General features: G+C 39.5%; 1 pseudogene across 1 annotated transcript; it reads right to left on the reverse strand.

The window, feature by feature from the left end:
- Window positions 1-2,043: 2,043 nt before the first annotated feature.
- LOC148592535 (lamin-B1-like) lies at window positions 2,044-9,277 on the reverse strand (annotated as a pseudogene). The gene is made up of 5 exons (XR_015913919.1): window positions 9,144-9,277; window positions 8,433-8,603; window positions 6,681-6,806; window positions 4,217-4,441; window positions 2,044-2,359 (listed from the first exon to the last, which is right to left on the reverse strand). The product of XR_015913919.1 is annotated as a lamin-B1-like (transcript).
- Between the last annotated feature and the right edge of the window lie 502 nt (window positions 9,278-9,779).

The raw sequence follows: 9,779 nt of genomic DNA on the forward strand, positions 1-9,779 counted from the left end.
TGTTTTATATTTAAATACTTTATTTCAATTGCTAAATGTCATAGCAACTGATCTACCTGGTCAAAGTCAGAACTTCCACCTTACCAAAATTAATGCAATTAATGCCTCTCTGTTAGAGCCAAATTTCACTGTAACTTCCCCCATTCCTCAGAGTTTAAATGAAAGCCAATTTAAGAGACAGAAGAATCACTGAAAAGCATATAAACACCTTTAACCCTCAAAGCACGCTTTAAGACACAGCCCAATTCATGGCATCAAGGGAATATCTGGACAAATCATTCTTCTACTACTTATAGTCAATACAAGGGGAGAGGAAAAAAATCACAAGTTGCAAAATATTGCAGCCCTAAGTTACAGTTATGTTTCTGAAAACAGGATAGAGTATGCTTAGTTGGAAAGCAAAAGAAGAAAACCTTACTCAACAATTATGTTCAGAGCCCTGACAATCGTTCTGCCTTCACCTTTACTGGGGGAGACACTGGGATGGCAACACAGTCAATGAAAACAGATTTAAATACATCTGAAGTACTTTACCTTGCCCTGAGAATTTTTCAGTATAACTTTCACATCTTCACCAGTGCCCCAAGAATTCTGGTTCTTCCAGATTAGGTCAGTGGGAGGGCTAGCAGTTACTCCAGCATTTGCAGCCCAAAGCTGGTAAGAAAAATTACATGTAAGCTGGTCTTATACAATATATTTCCATGTTGTCTATCGAGTTAACACATTCCATTTAAGTGAATGGTGAATTTTCTCCATTTAAGAAAAAAATAGTCTCTGCCTAGCCACTTACAGTCATTTTTAAACATTAAAACAGCCCCATATTTTTTTAGTGCAAGCAGACAAATATTTGAATATCTGTGCATCTATTTGCAGTCAAAACTATTGTTCCATACAAAAAGTTTCTGAAAAATGTGGCTCTAGCAAGAATTTTTTCTTCCCAGCAACTGATGAAGCTAACTTCAATATAAAACATAAGAGTTTATTTTCAGAACACTTACATGAAAAGAACAAAACTAAAAAACATGGGTCTTATTACCATACATGATTTGTTCTAAAGCCTGTTTTCACACAGCTACTGGAGAGCCCAGCACAGGGCTACAAGGATGATCAGGGGCCTGGAACATCTGCCCTATGAGAGCTGGGTCTGTTCAGCCTGGAGAAGAGAAGGCTGGGAGGGGACCTTATCAGTGTATATAAATACCTCAAAGGAGGGAGTGAGGAGGATGGGGCTGGCCTCTTTTCAGTGGTGGCCATCGACAGAACAAGAGGTCATGGCCACAAACTGAAACATCAAAAGTTCCACAGGAACTTAAGGAAAAATTTCTTAACAGTGAGGGTGACAGAGCCCTGGAACAGGTTGCCAAGAGAGGTTGTGGAATTTCCTTCTCTGGAGATCTTCAAAACCCGCTTGGACGCAGTCCTGTGCCACGTGCTCTAGGTGACCCAGCATGTGCAGGGGGGTCGGACTAGATGATCTCTAGAGGTCCCTTCCAACCTTAATGATTCTATGATTCTATAACTAGATCTTTTATGATAACTTGGCTGTAAAGTGTTGAGTAATTCGGCTCTCGGCTGCTCTGTTACGATTTTAAAAATTAAGCACATATAAAGCTTTATACAATCTCTCTTGGAGGCCATCTCCCTGAGTTCCCCCTTGCTGTTTAATTAACATATTTTTTAGCGTCTGGCGCATGCGCTCAATAATTGCCTGCCCAGTAGGAGAATGAGGAATATCAAAGTTATGTTGAATGCCCCATTGTTTAAGGGAGTCTTGGGTTCGCATAGCAACATACACAGGCCCATTGTCTGTTTTTATCATTTTTGGAACACCCATGACCACAAAACATCTCAACCAGTGCTTGCACACATCCTGACTTTTCTAATAAAGTAGGGATTGGTTCGGCGATTTAACAAAGTCCATAAATTTCTTCCGCTTCTGCTTTTTCTGCTTCTGCTGCTTTTTCTGCTGCTGCTGCTTCTGCTTCTTCTTTGTCTTTTTCTTCTGCTTCCTCACTGTCATAGTCATTTTCAACACTGGTCTTTTTACTCTTTCCTTTCCTCTTTTTCTTGTTTCGATAAGTTTTCTTCATTGTCATTTTCAGCCTCCCTTACATTGTTCACCTTTCCTGTAGAAGGTTCCTTGTCAGCTTTCCCTCCTTGTGTCTCTAAGGATAGCTCTTCCAGCTCTTTCAGGATATCATCTTCATCGAAATACTTTTTTTTCTTGTCTTTTTTCTTTTTGCCTTTAGATTTCTGAGGCTCTTGCTCCTTTGCAGCTCCTGCACCTTCTATCTCAGCAGCAAGGGCATCAATATCAATATCATCTTTTGCACTGTCCTCGTTCTTCTGCTTCTTGCCCCTGGCGGCGGCAACAGCGGCGGCTCCGGAGCAGCCGCCTGCACCCGCGCACAGTGCCAGGCATAAGCGAGCTGGAGCTGGTTTGCCCCCTGCCTCCCCGCCCTTTGGGGCAGTTTTTCTTGAGATGACCATTCTCTCCACATTGAAAACACTTCCCTGCCTCTCCCATTTGAGGCAGGATTTAGTTTTTCGCAGTGAAATGCGCCGCAAGGGCTATAGCCAACACATACACGACCAGCATAGCCGTTGACATTTGTAAGTCCCTCCACCAGACTGCCTCTCTCCTAAACATTTCCCAGTGATCCAACCCTCAATCCCTTTTTGTCACCCCGTTACGTGGGTCTGGTGGGTACAGATCACATTCCTTCTCCGGGTCCACGGGGCCTGGGTCGAACGGATCATTGCATGGAGGATCGGCTGCCCCCCCCATACGGTGGTGCTGACGTGCAGCGTGGCTGATTGCTTTTGTCCCCCTGAAGATCCCAGGTCGTTTTTAAGGTGACCATGATCTGCCACCAGGTGGTCACATGTTTTACCATGGCTGTATCACCATCCGCCATCGCCTCCTTAAGGCACTTTCCGTTATCTTCCCATATCTCTCGCTGGAGTGTGCCTTCCTTCGGGAAGGTAGGTACCTTCTCCCAAATCTACTCTAGTAGAGTGACTAAATTCTTCCCGGAAACCTGCTGGTTCTGTTCGTCCCCTATGCACTGCAGCTCGTCCAGGCTGCCTTTCTTTCCTTGAGACTTTCCGCCTCCCATAGTTCCCAAGCCGCTCACCTCTAATTAGGCGATGGGTGCACACCAGAGTTCTTCCTGCTCTGTTCCTAGTTCAGCTGGGCTACGCTGCCAGATTCGGGCTTCCTGAGCCTCTTCAATCTTTAAGCCCCAACGTGGGGTGCCATTTGCAGCGTATGAAATTCATGGACTTCGGCGGGGGTGAAACCAAAGACCTTTATTTAGAATTAAATGCCACTTATATATCTTCCGACCCCAGAGACAGCCCCTGCCCTGCCCGGTAGCATGCGAAGCCCAGCAACCCAACCAACCAATCAACCAGATGATCACGCGCCAATTATGCGCAAGGTCGTCCAATGAGCTTCTTGATCATGAGCTGGCCATGTGGCTGCAGTTCCCTGCCTCTCCTGCTCAGCCCCCCATCTGCTGAGGAGACACTCCCCTCACCAACCCCAGGCTGACCCCCACAGGCTAATGATTAAACAGTATCAGCAGTTAAAATTATATGGAGTAAAGCATGGAGTGCCTAGACCTAAAGATGTTGCAAAACTATATCACGTTGTACAGGGTAAGGGTGAGGATCCCTCTGCATTTTATGAACAGAGGGACACAGTGTGAAAATGGACAGACTTGGATCCTGAGGATGATGCTAACAAGATAACCTTTACCACATTATTTGTGGGACAATCAGCATCTTTTGGACAAAGCTACCTCATAAGCAGGGCAATGATAAAAGCAATTATTTTATTATTTTTATTCTATCCTTAAAGAAAATTGGCTATCCTTAAAGAAAACTGACAACTAAATAACCCTGTAATTACTTCTGAAAAGAGAATTAAAAGCAGTACCAGATATACAAATGACAAATCATTATGTCCCCAGGGCCAAATCTTATCAGAAAAAAAAAAAAAAAAAGTTTGTTCCCCCAGAGAGCTCGTGGGCTGACATTCAAAGTTGCTTTCATGGAGAGTTGGAAATGTATGCCATATATAAGGATGAGAAAAGAAACACAGTAACAAAGAACCTAATGAATGCCTTTTCCAGCAAGAATTCCCTTTTAACAGAATTAGAGAAGTGAAGCACACAGTAATATCAACATTCATTGCTACATTCTTTCATACCTCTCTTCTTCACCCTCCAGCAGTTTTTGGTATGCAATGATTTCCATATCCAGGGCCAGTTTAGCATCCAGAAGTTGTTCATAGTCATTCAACTGCTGCTGCATCTGATCTCTTATCTATCTCTGCCATTTCCTTCTACTTGTCAGACAACATTTTGCAACAGTTTTCCCTTTCCTCAGCCAAGGTGTCCTCAAGCTCTTGCATTCTATCTTGCCATGCTATAGACTAAACATATTGAAAGACACATCAGTGGTACAAAGTAGTTTGCTCACACCTCCAAGCATTCTGCCAGACATCCTAGAATTCAGAAGTAAGATTAGGCTGAGTGACTCCCAATCACTTTCTGAATTCAATCCCACCCATCTCAATTTCCTATTCTCCACCTCAGCTACAAACATAATGCTTTTTATCTCAATGAAACTTGCATCTGTGATATACTTAAGCAATTGCCCAAACAATACTTTGACAGAGCTATCTGCTCCTTTTCCCCAAGTTCTGAAGAAACATTACTGCAACTGAAGCTACTCAGTCAAGAAAAAGAATGAAGCTTAAGAGTCAGGCTGCATTTAGGACATACTGAACAGGATGTAGAATGAAAACTCAGCTCAAAACTTCTCTTTAGCTTCCAGATGCCTGTTGTTTGCTTCAGTCTGCTACTGCAGATTCCAAGTTCTGTTGAAAGATACTCTAAAGGAGTAGGGGTTATTCTCAGTAAATAACTGTCTGCCTATTATTATAGTCTTCGAGGCTTGCTACAGTGGTAACTGGTCCACGATGAAAGCTAGTTTCTCACATAGTTCAAAAATTACATAATCCAGTATGTATGTATTGTACACAGAGAATGGAATGCTTATTAATGATTATCCAAGTGATCTGACCTTTAAGGTTTACTTTCCCTGAGCATGTTTTCTTCTGCTTAGCAGTTTCTTGTGGTATTTTAATTAAAGGATAGACATAGGAATCAGTGTGCCACCCAGGATCACCTTGAATGGTTAAGTCACCAAGTTTGCTAGGCAGGCACTCCATTCAGGTCACCACAGTCTAGACATAGTGAAAATGGGCAGCTTTAAAAGACTGACGTAGAGTATCAGCATAACTAGTTGCTGAGTCAAGTAAGGAGTTAAATAATAGGATTTTGAAGTATCACATGGGAGATACCACTAGAAGCCACTATAGAGTTCAGTGTTAGTAACTCAAACTAAACCAGCATCCCTGGGAACAGTTTCCTTCTTCTAAGACAACAAAGCTAGTTACTGTTAGTAAATAGAGTACCCTCTAATTTCCTGTTATTTTGGTAAAAACTGACATCACTCATGCTACAAGAGAGCACAGCAGCAAAATGCATTTTTTTGGTAGATAATTGGTGTCAACTGGTAGAGGTTGATTTCGTTAGCCCTGAATTACACAACAGATACCTTTACAGATTCAGAAACAAGTTCTCTGAACCTTTCACTCACAAGAAGGCAGAGAACAGATATTTAACATAAGAAAAAAAGAAAGTCAGAAATCCACATCAGCTGAAACACCAAAGGAAGATGGAGATAATGTAAAGACAGAAGAGCTAAACAGACAAGAAACTCAATCCAGTTCTTGCGCAACCTCAAGCACATTCATTACATCATTTGATCTCCCTCAGAGATTAAACTGCTTATGTAACAAGAAAATTGGAAAGACATCATATCAGTACTTGTAAAGTTTTTGGGGGAAATAGTAAAAATGCCCCTTGCATGTACTCTTTGCTTTGAAATACACAGAATCTGGAAATCCTGCAGAAGTCTATGTACAATAGAAAAAAAAAAAATGTTTTGTTCCATTTTCACTTGATTAATTGGTCACAGTGCACCAACTGGTGCAATGAATGCAATGAATATATAGTTATTACTTCTCATTCCTTTCAGATTTTCCAGTGTAGTACTTGAGGCTACTCCCAGCCAATAAGCTAGTAACTGAATGTGCAGCTTATCATGGGTTATGACATACTTTTATGTGTATGACCTATGTGCTCTGTGATCTGATTTCAAGTATACCTAGCTTAAGATCCTGCTCTCTAAACACTTAAGTATAGTCATTTGATATATTTCTCAGTCCCACATTTCAGCCTAATCCTGTCAATTTCACCATATTTTTTAAGTTCTAGATGCAAACCGGATCTAGACAGTAAGAAGGAAAGATACCAAATAGTCAAAGGGACTACGTATTCAGGCTCTGTCTTTGAATCGTGCTCTATGGAATTCCTGTTCTAGAAACTCAATTTACTATAGAACAGAACTAAATTGTTTAAAGCGTCATGGGACTCTTAATAGAGAATTTATGCCTAATCTTGACTCATCTATCTAGAAAATAAAGCAAGATTTTTGTTTGGTTTCTACAGAATCCAATGGAGTGGGATCAGATCCTTACATAGCTCTAGGATATGTTATTTTGATAGCTCATTTAAAATAGCAAATTACAAATAGCTTGTTACCTCCCTCTGAAGGCTTGCAAGCTGGGAAGACAGATTTTCAATACGCATATGACTTTCCGTCAGTTCTTCTCTTACTGAGTTGTCTGCAGAAGTGCTCATCTCAGAGGACAGTCTAACATTCTCAAGCTGCAGTAAATCACATTAAGACATCAGTTTCAAAGCATCTTTTATTAAAGGAAAAATGAGTTGCCAAACAAAACCACACAGAGCAGCAAGGTGCAAAGATCTCTGCAGCTGTAACAATGAAATATCTCTCTTTTTAGGGGTTAAATATGGTAGCTCAATTACCATGCTGGATTAAGCTATCTGAAATCACAATCCTCTTGAGTATTTATTCTAGGATTAGAAATTTGTTACAGTTTCCCTTGTAGGCATTATTCAAGTTGGATTGCTGAATTCAGTTTTCTTGTTGACCAATATTTAACTTTATAGTGTCAAATACTATAATGCTTTTTTGAATATGCTTGAATAGAAGAAGCTAAACTGAAATTACCAAAAAACCCCAAATCACACACGAACAAAAACTAATGTTAGCTTTCAACCTAATGTAAGCGTGTTGGCAATATGACTTAGGATTACAGTATCAGTGCCCGAGTCACCACTTCTTCATTCTATCACTACTTAAAATTCAATTTCATCTGATAATGCAAACAAAAAACAGACAAATCAGATTTTTAAATAGCTACAACTAGTTATTGAATTTAGTGCTTCAGATTAAATGACATATAAAAAATGTAAATACAAAAGTACTCCTGAGAAGAAAAGGAATGAAAAAGGCTTAATTATGAAAGGTTTTTTAGATTAGTAGATACAAAAAGTCTGAACCAAATATTTTTCACTAGACCTTACAGTCATTTTTTTCCCTTAGTTTTCCAAGTCAGATTGAAGTTCCAAAGATAGCCAACTGCACATCATTAAAATTATATTTTTTCCACCAAAAACTATGCTAATAAACTCAGTTTGCATTAAGTTTTATCTGTTGCAACACCCCACCTAGTCTCTAAAGATACCAACTGTGAATATATATATATTCTGTGTATAGCCACAGAAACCAGGTTCAGTTGAGACATCAGGATTCCTCTTTACAGAAATGCTGAATCACAGTAGAGGAAGGAAATTACAAAATGCAACTGATTTCAGTTCAAATGCATTTTCACTCTGGAGGAGTGAAAAGCAGAAATCATTGGGTGTGGTAAAGCTTCTAAATAACAAAGTTGCATATCGGGTCAGAGTACTCAGGATGCTGTCTTCTCAAAGTGCTTTCATGAAGCAAGTTTAATGCAAAATATGGGATACCTTATCACAGAATCACAGAATGGTTAAGGTTGGAAGGGACCTCTAGAGATTATTGTCCAACCCCCCTGCATAAGCAGGGACACCTAGAGCACGTGGCACAGGTTCATATCCAAAGATTATCATCAAGATTATTATAAATCTATTGTATTAAGACAAACAAGTTGATTCTCTTTGAATTCACTGTAAGCCCAGTACTAATCACTTTTTTTCACAGTCAGTTGACTTTTACACAGATATTACCCTAATTTGGTAGCTATATTGTTGCACTTCCCAAGGATTAACCCAACTCCTAAAATGAAACCTGAAAATAAAAGTTTATATTCAAAAGTATAGTAATTTTAAACCCAGCTCTTTAATGAAATCCTCTGAAAGGCAAATAATTACACTAGATTATCATTCCCTTAAATAAAGGGAAGGGAAAGCATGTCAGACAGCTGTACAAAAACATGTTCTCACTTTGGCATGGTAAGTCTGTTCCAGCTCTTCTTTGTACAGTTTCACTTGTGCATCGTGCTGCTCCCTTATTTCATGAAGTGCTTGGGCAAGTTTATGTTCATACTCAATTTGATGCCCAAAATCAACCGCAGCTAGATGAGCTTCACGTTTTCTTCTTGTCTCGTTGATTTCCTAATAAAAACAGAAAAATAAACTTCTGTACGTATTAGACAAAACCACACTCACACACACAACAAACCATCACACCCTGGCACACCCTCACCATCCAACCACATGCTCCCCAAAACACACAACAGTGTCCTCCCCCACCCCAAATACAAAAACCAATAGCAGACAAAAACACAGCCCTCCCCACCTCAAAAAAAAAAAAAACAAAGCCACAAAACCCACTGTTTGAGTGCCATTCTCCATGTTATTTCTCATTAAGATCCTTTTGACAAAAACAATTAATTTACTATGAAAAAACATACATGGCACAAAAGAAAGAACTTAACAAGAGAAAATGACATATAACACTAGGAAAACTAAGTTCACTTATTATTTTTCTACATGGATGGAAAGTTTCCAGTGAAAATGGAAGTAAACCCTGCTTTGAGTAGGAGTTTGGAACAGATTACTTCCTGAAGTCCTTTCTAATCTAAATTATTCTAGAACAAATTGATTTTCTTCTTCTCTTTAAAACTGTGAATTCTTGACCCTGAATCATTTTACCTCCTCATACATATTTTTACAGAATTCCAAGTCCTCAACAAGGCTCTGACAATGATTTTCAAGATCCACCTTCAGTAAAGTTTCATCTGCAAGCTGACTCTTGGCAACAGCTAAAGAAATCTCAAGCTTTGAAAAAGAAAGCAAAAGCAAAATCAAAAGCAAAAGAAAAAAAAAAGAAAAAGGAAAAAAGACTCAGCACAGAGCAAAGGTCATGGAGCAGAACTTGTACGATACAAGGATCTCTGTTACCAACAGGTAGCAGCTAAGTGCATGCTAAGCCTTAACTTGATAATCAAATGCAAAACTTAAACTTTTTTTTTAAATAATTACTTCTGATTAAAACTGCACATTGATAACTATCACTTTAATGTCATTTACAAGTTTTCCTTACAAATCTTGAGCTTTTCCACTTGACAAATACCATTTTCTGGGTTTCAGGCATCTCCTAGACTAGTCCTATCGCCTAATACTGCTGAAGATCACAAATCAAATATTTCAAAATGTTAACAAAACTAGCACAAAACTTTTCTCCCTGTTCTATTAAATTTCCAGAGGATGGAAAAGTACAGACAGAAGCAAAGGAGGGCACAAATAATCACAAACTTATGGCTGGGAGGCACGTTGGAACATTCAATT

Source organism: Tinamus guttatus, unplaced genomic scaffold (genome assembly GCF_059628265.1).
Source record: "Tinamus guttatus ecotype Peru unplaced genomic scaffold, ASM5962826v1 Tinamus_guttatus_pri_ptg000565l, whole genome shotgun sequence".
Lineage (NCBI taxonomy): Eukaryota > Metazoa > Chordata > Aves > Tinamiformes > Tinamidae > Tinamus > Tinamus guttatus.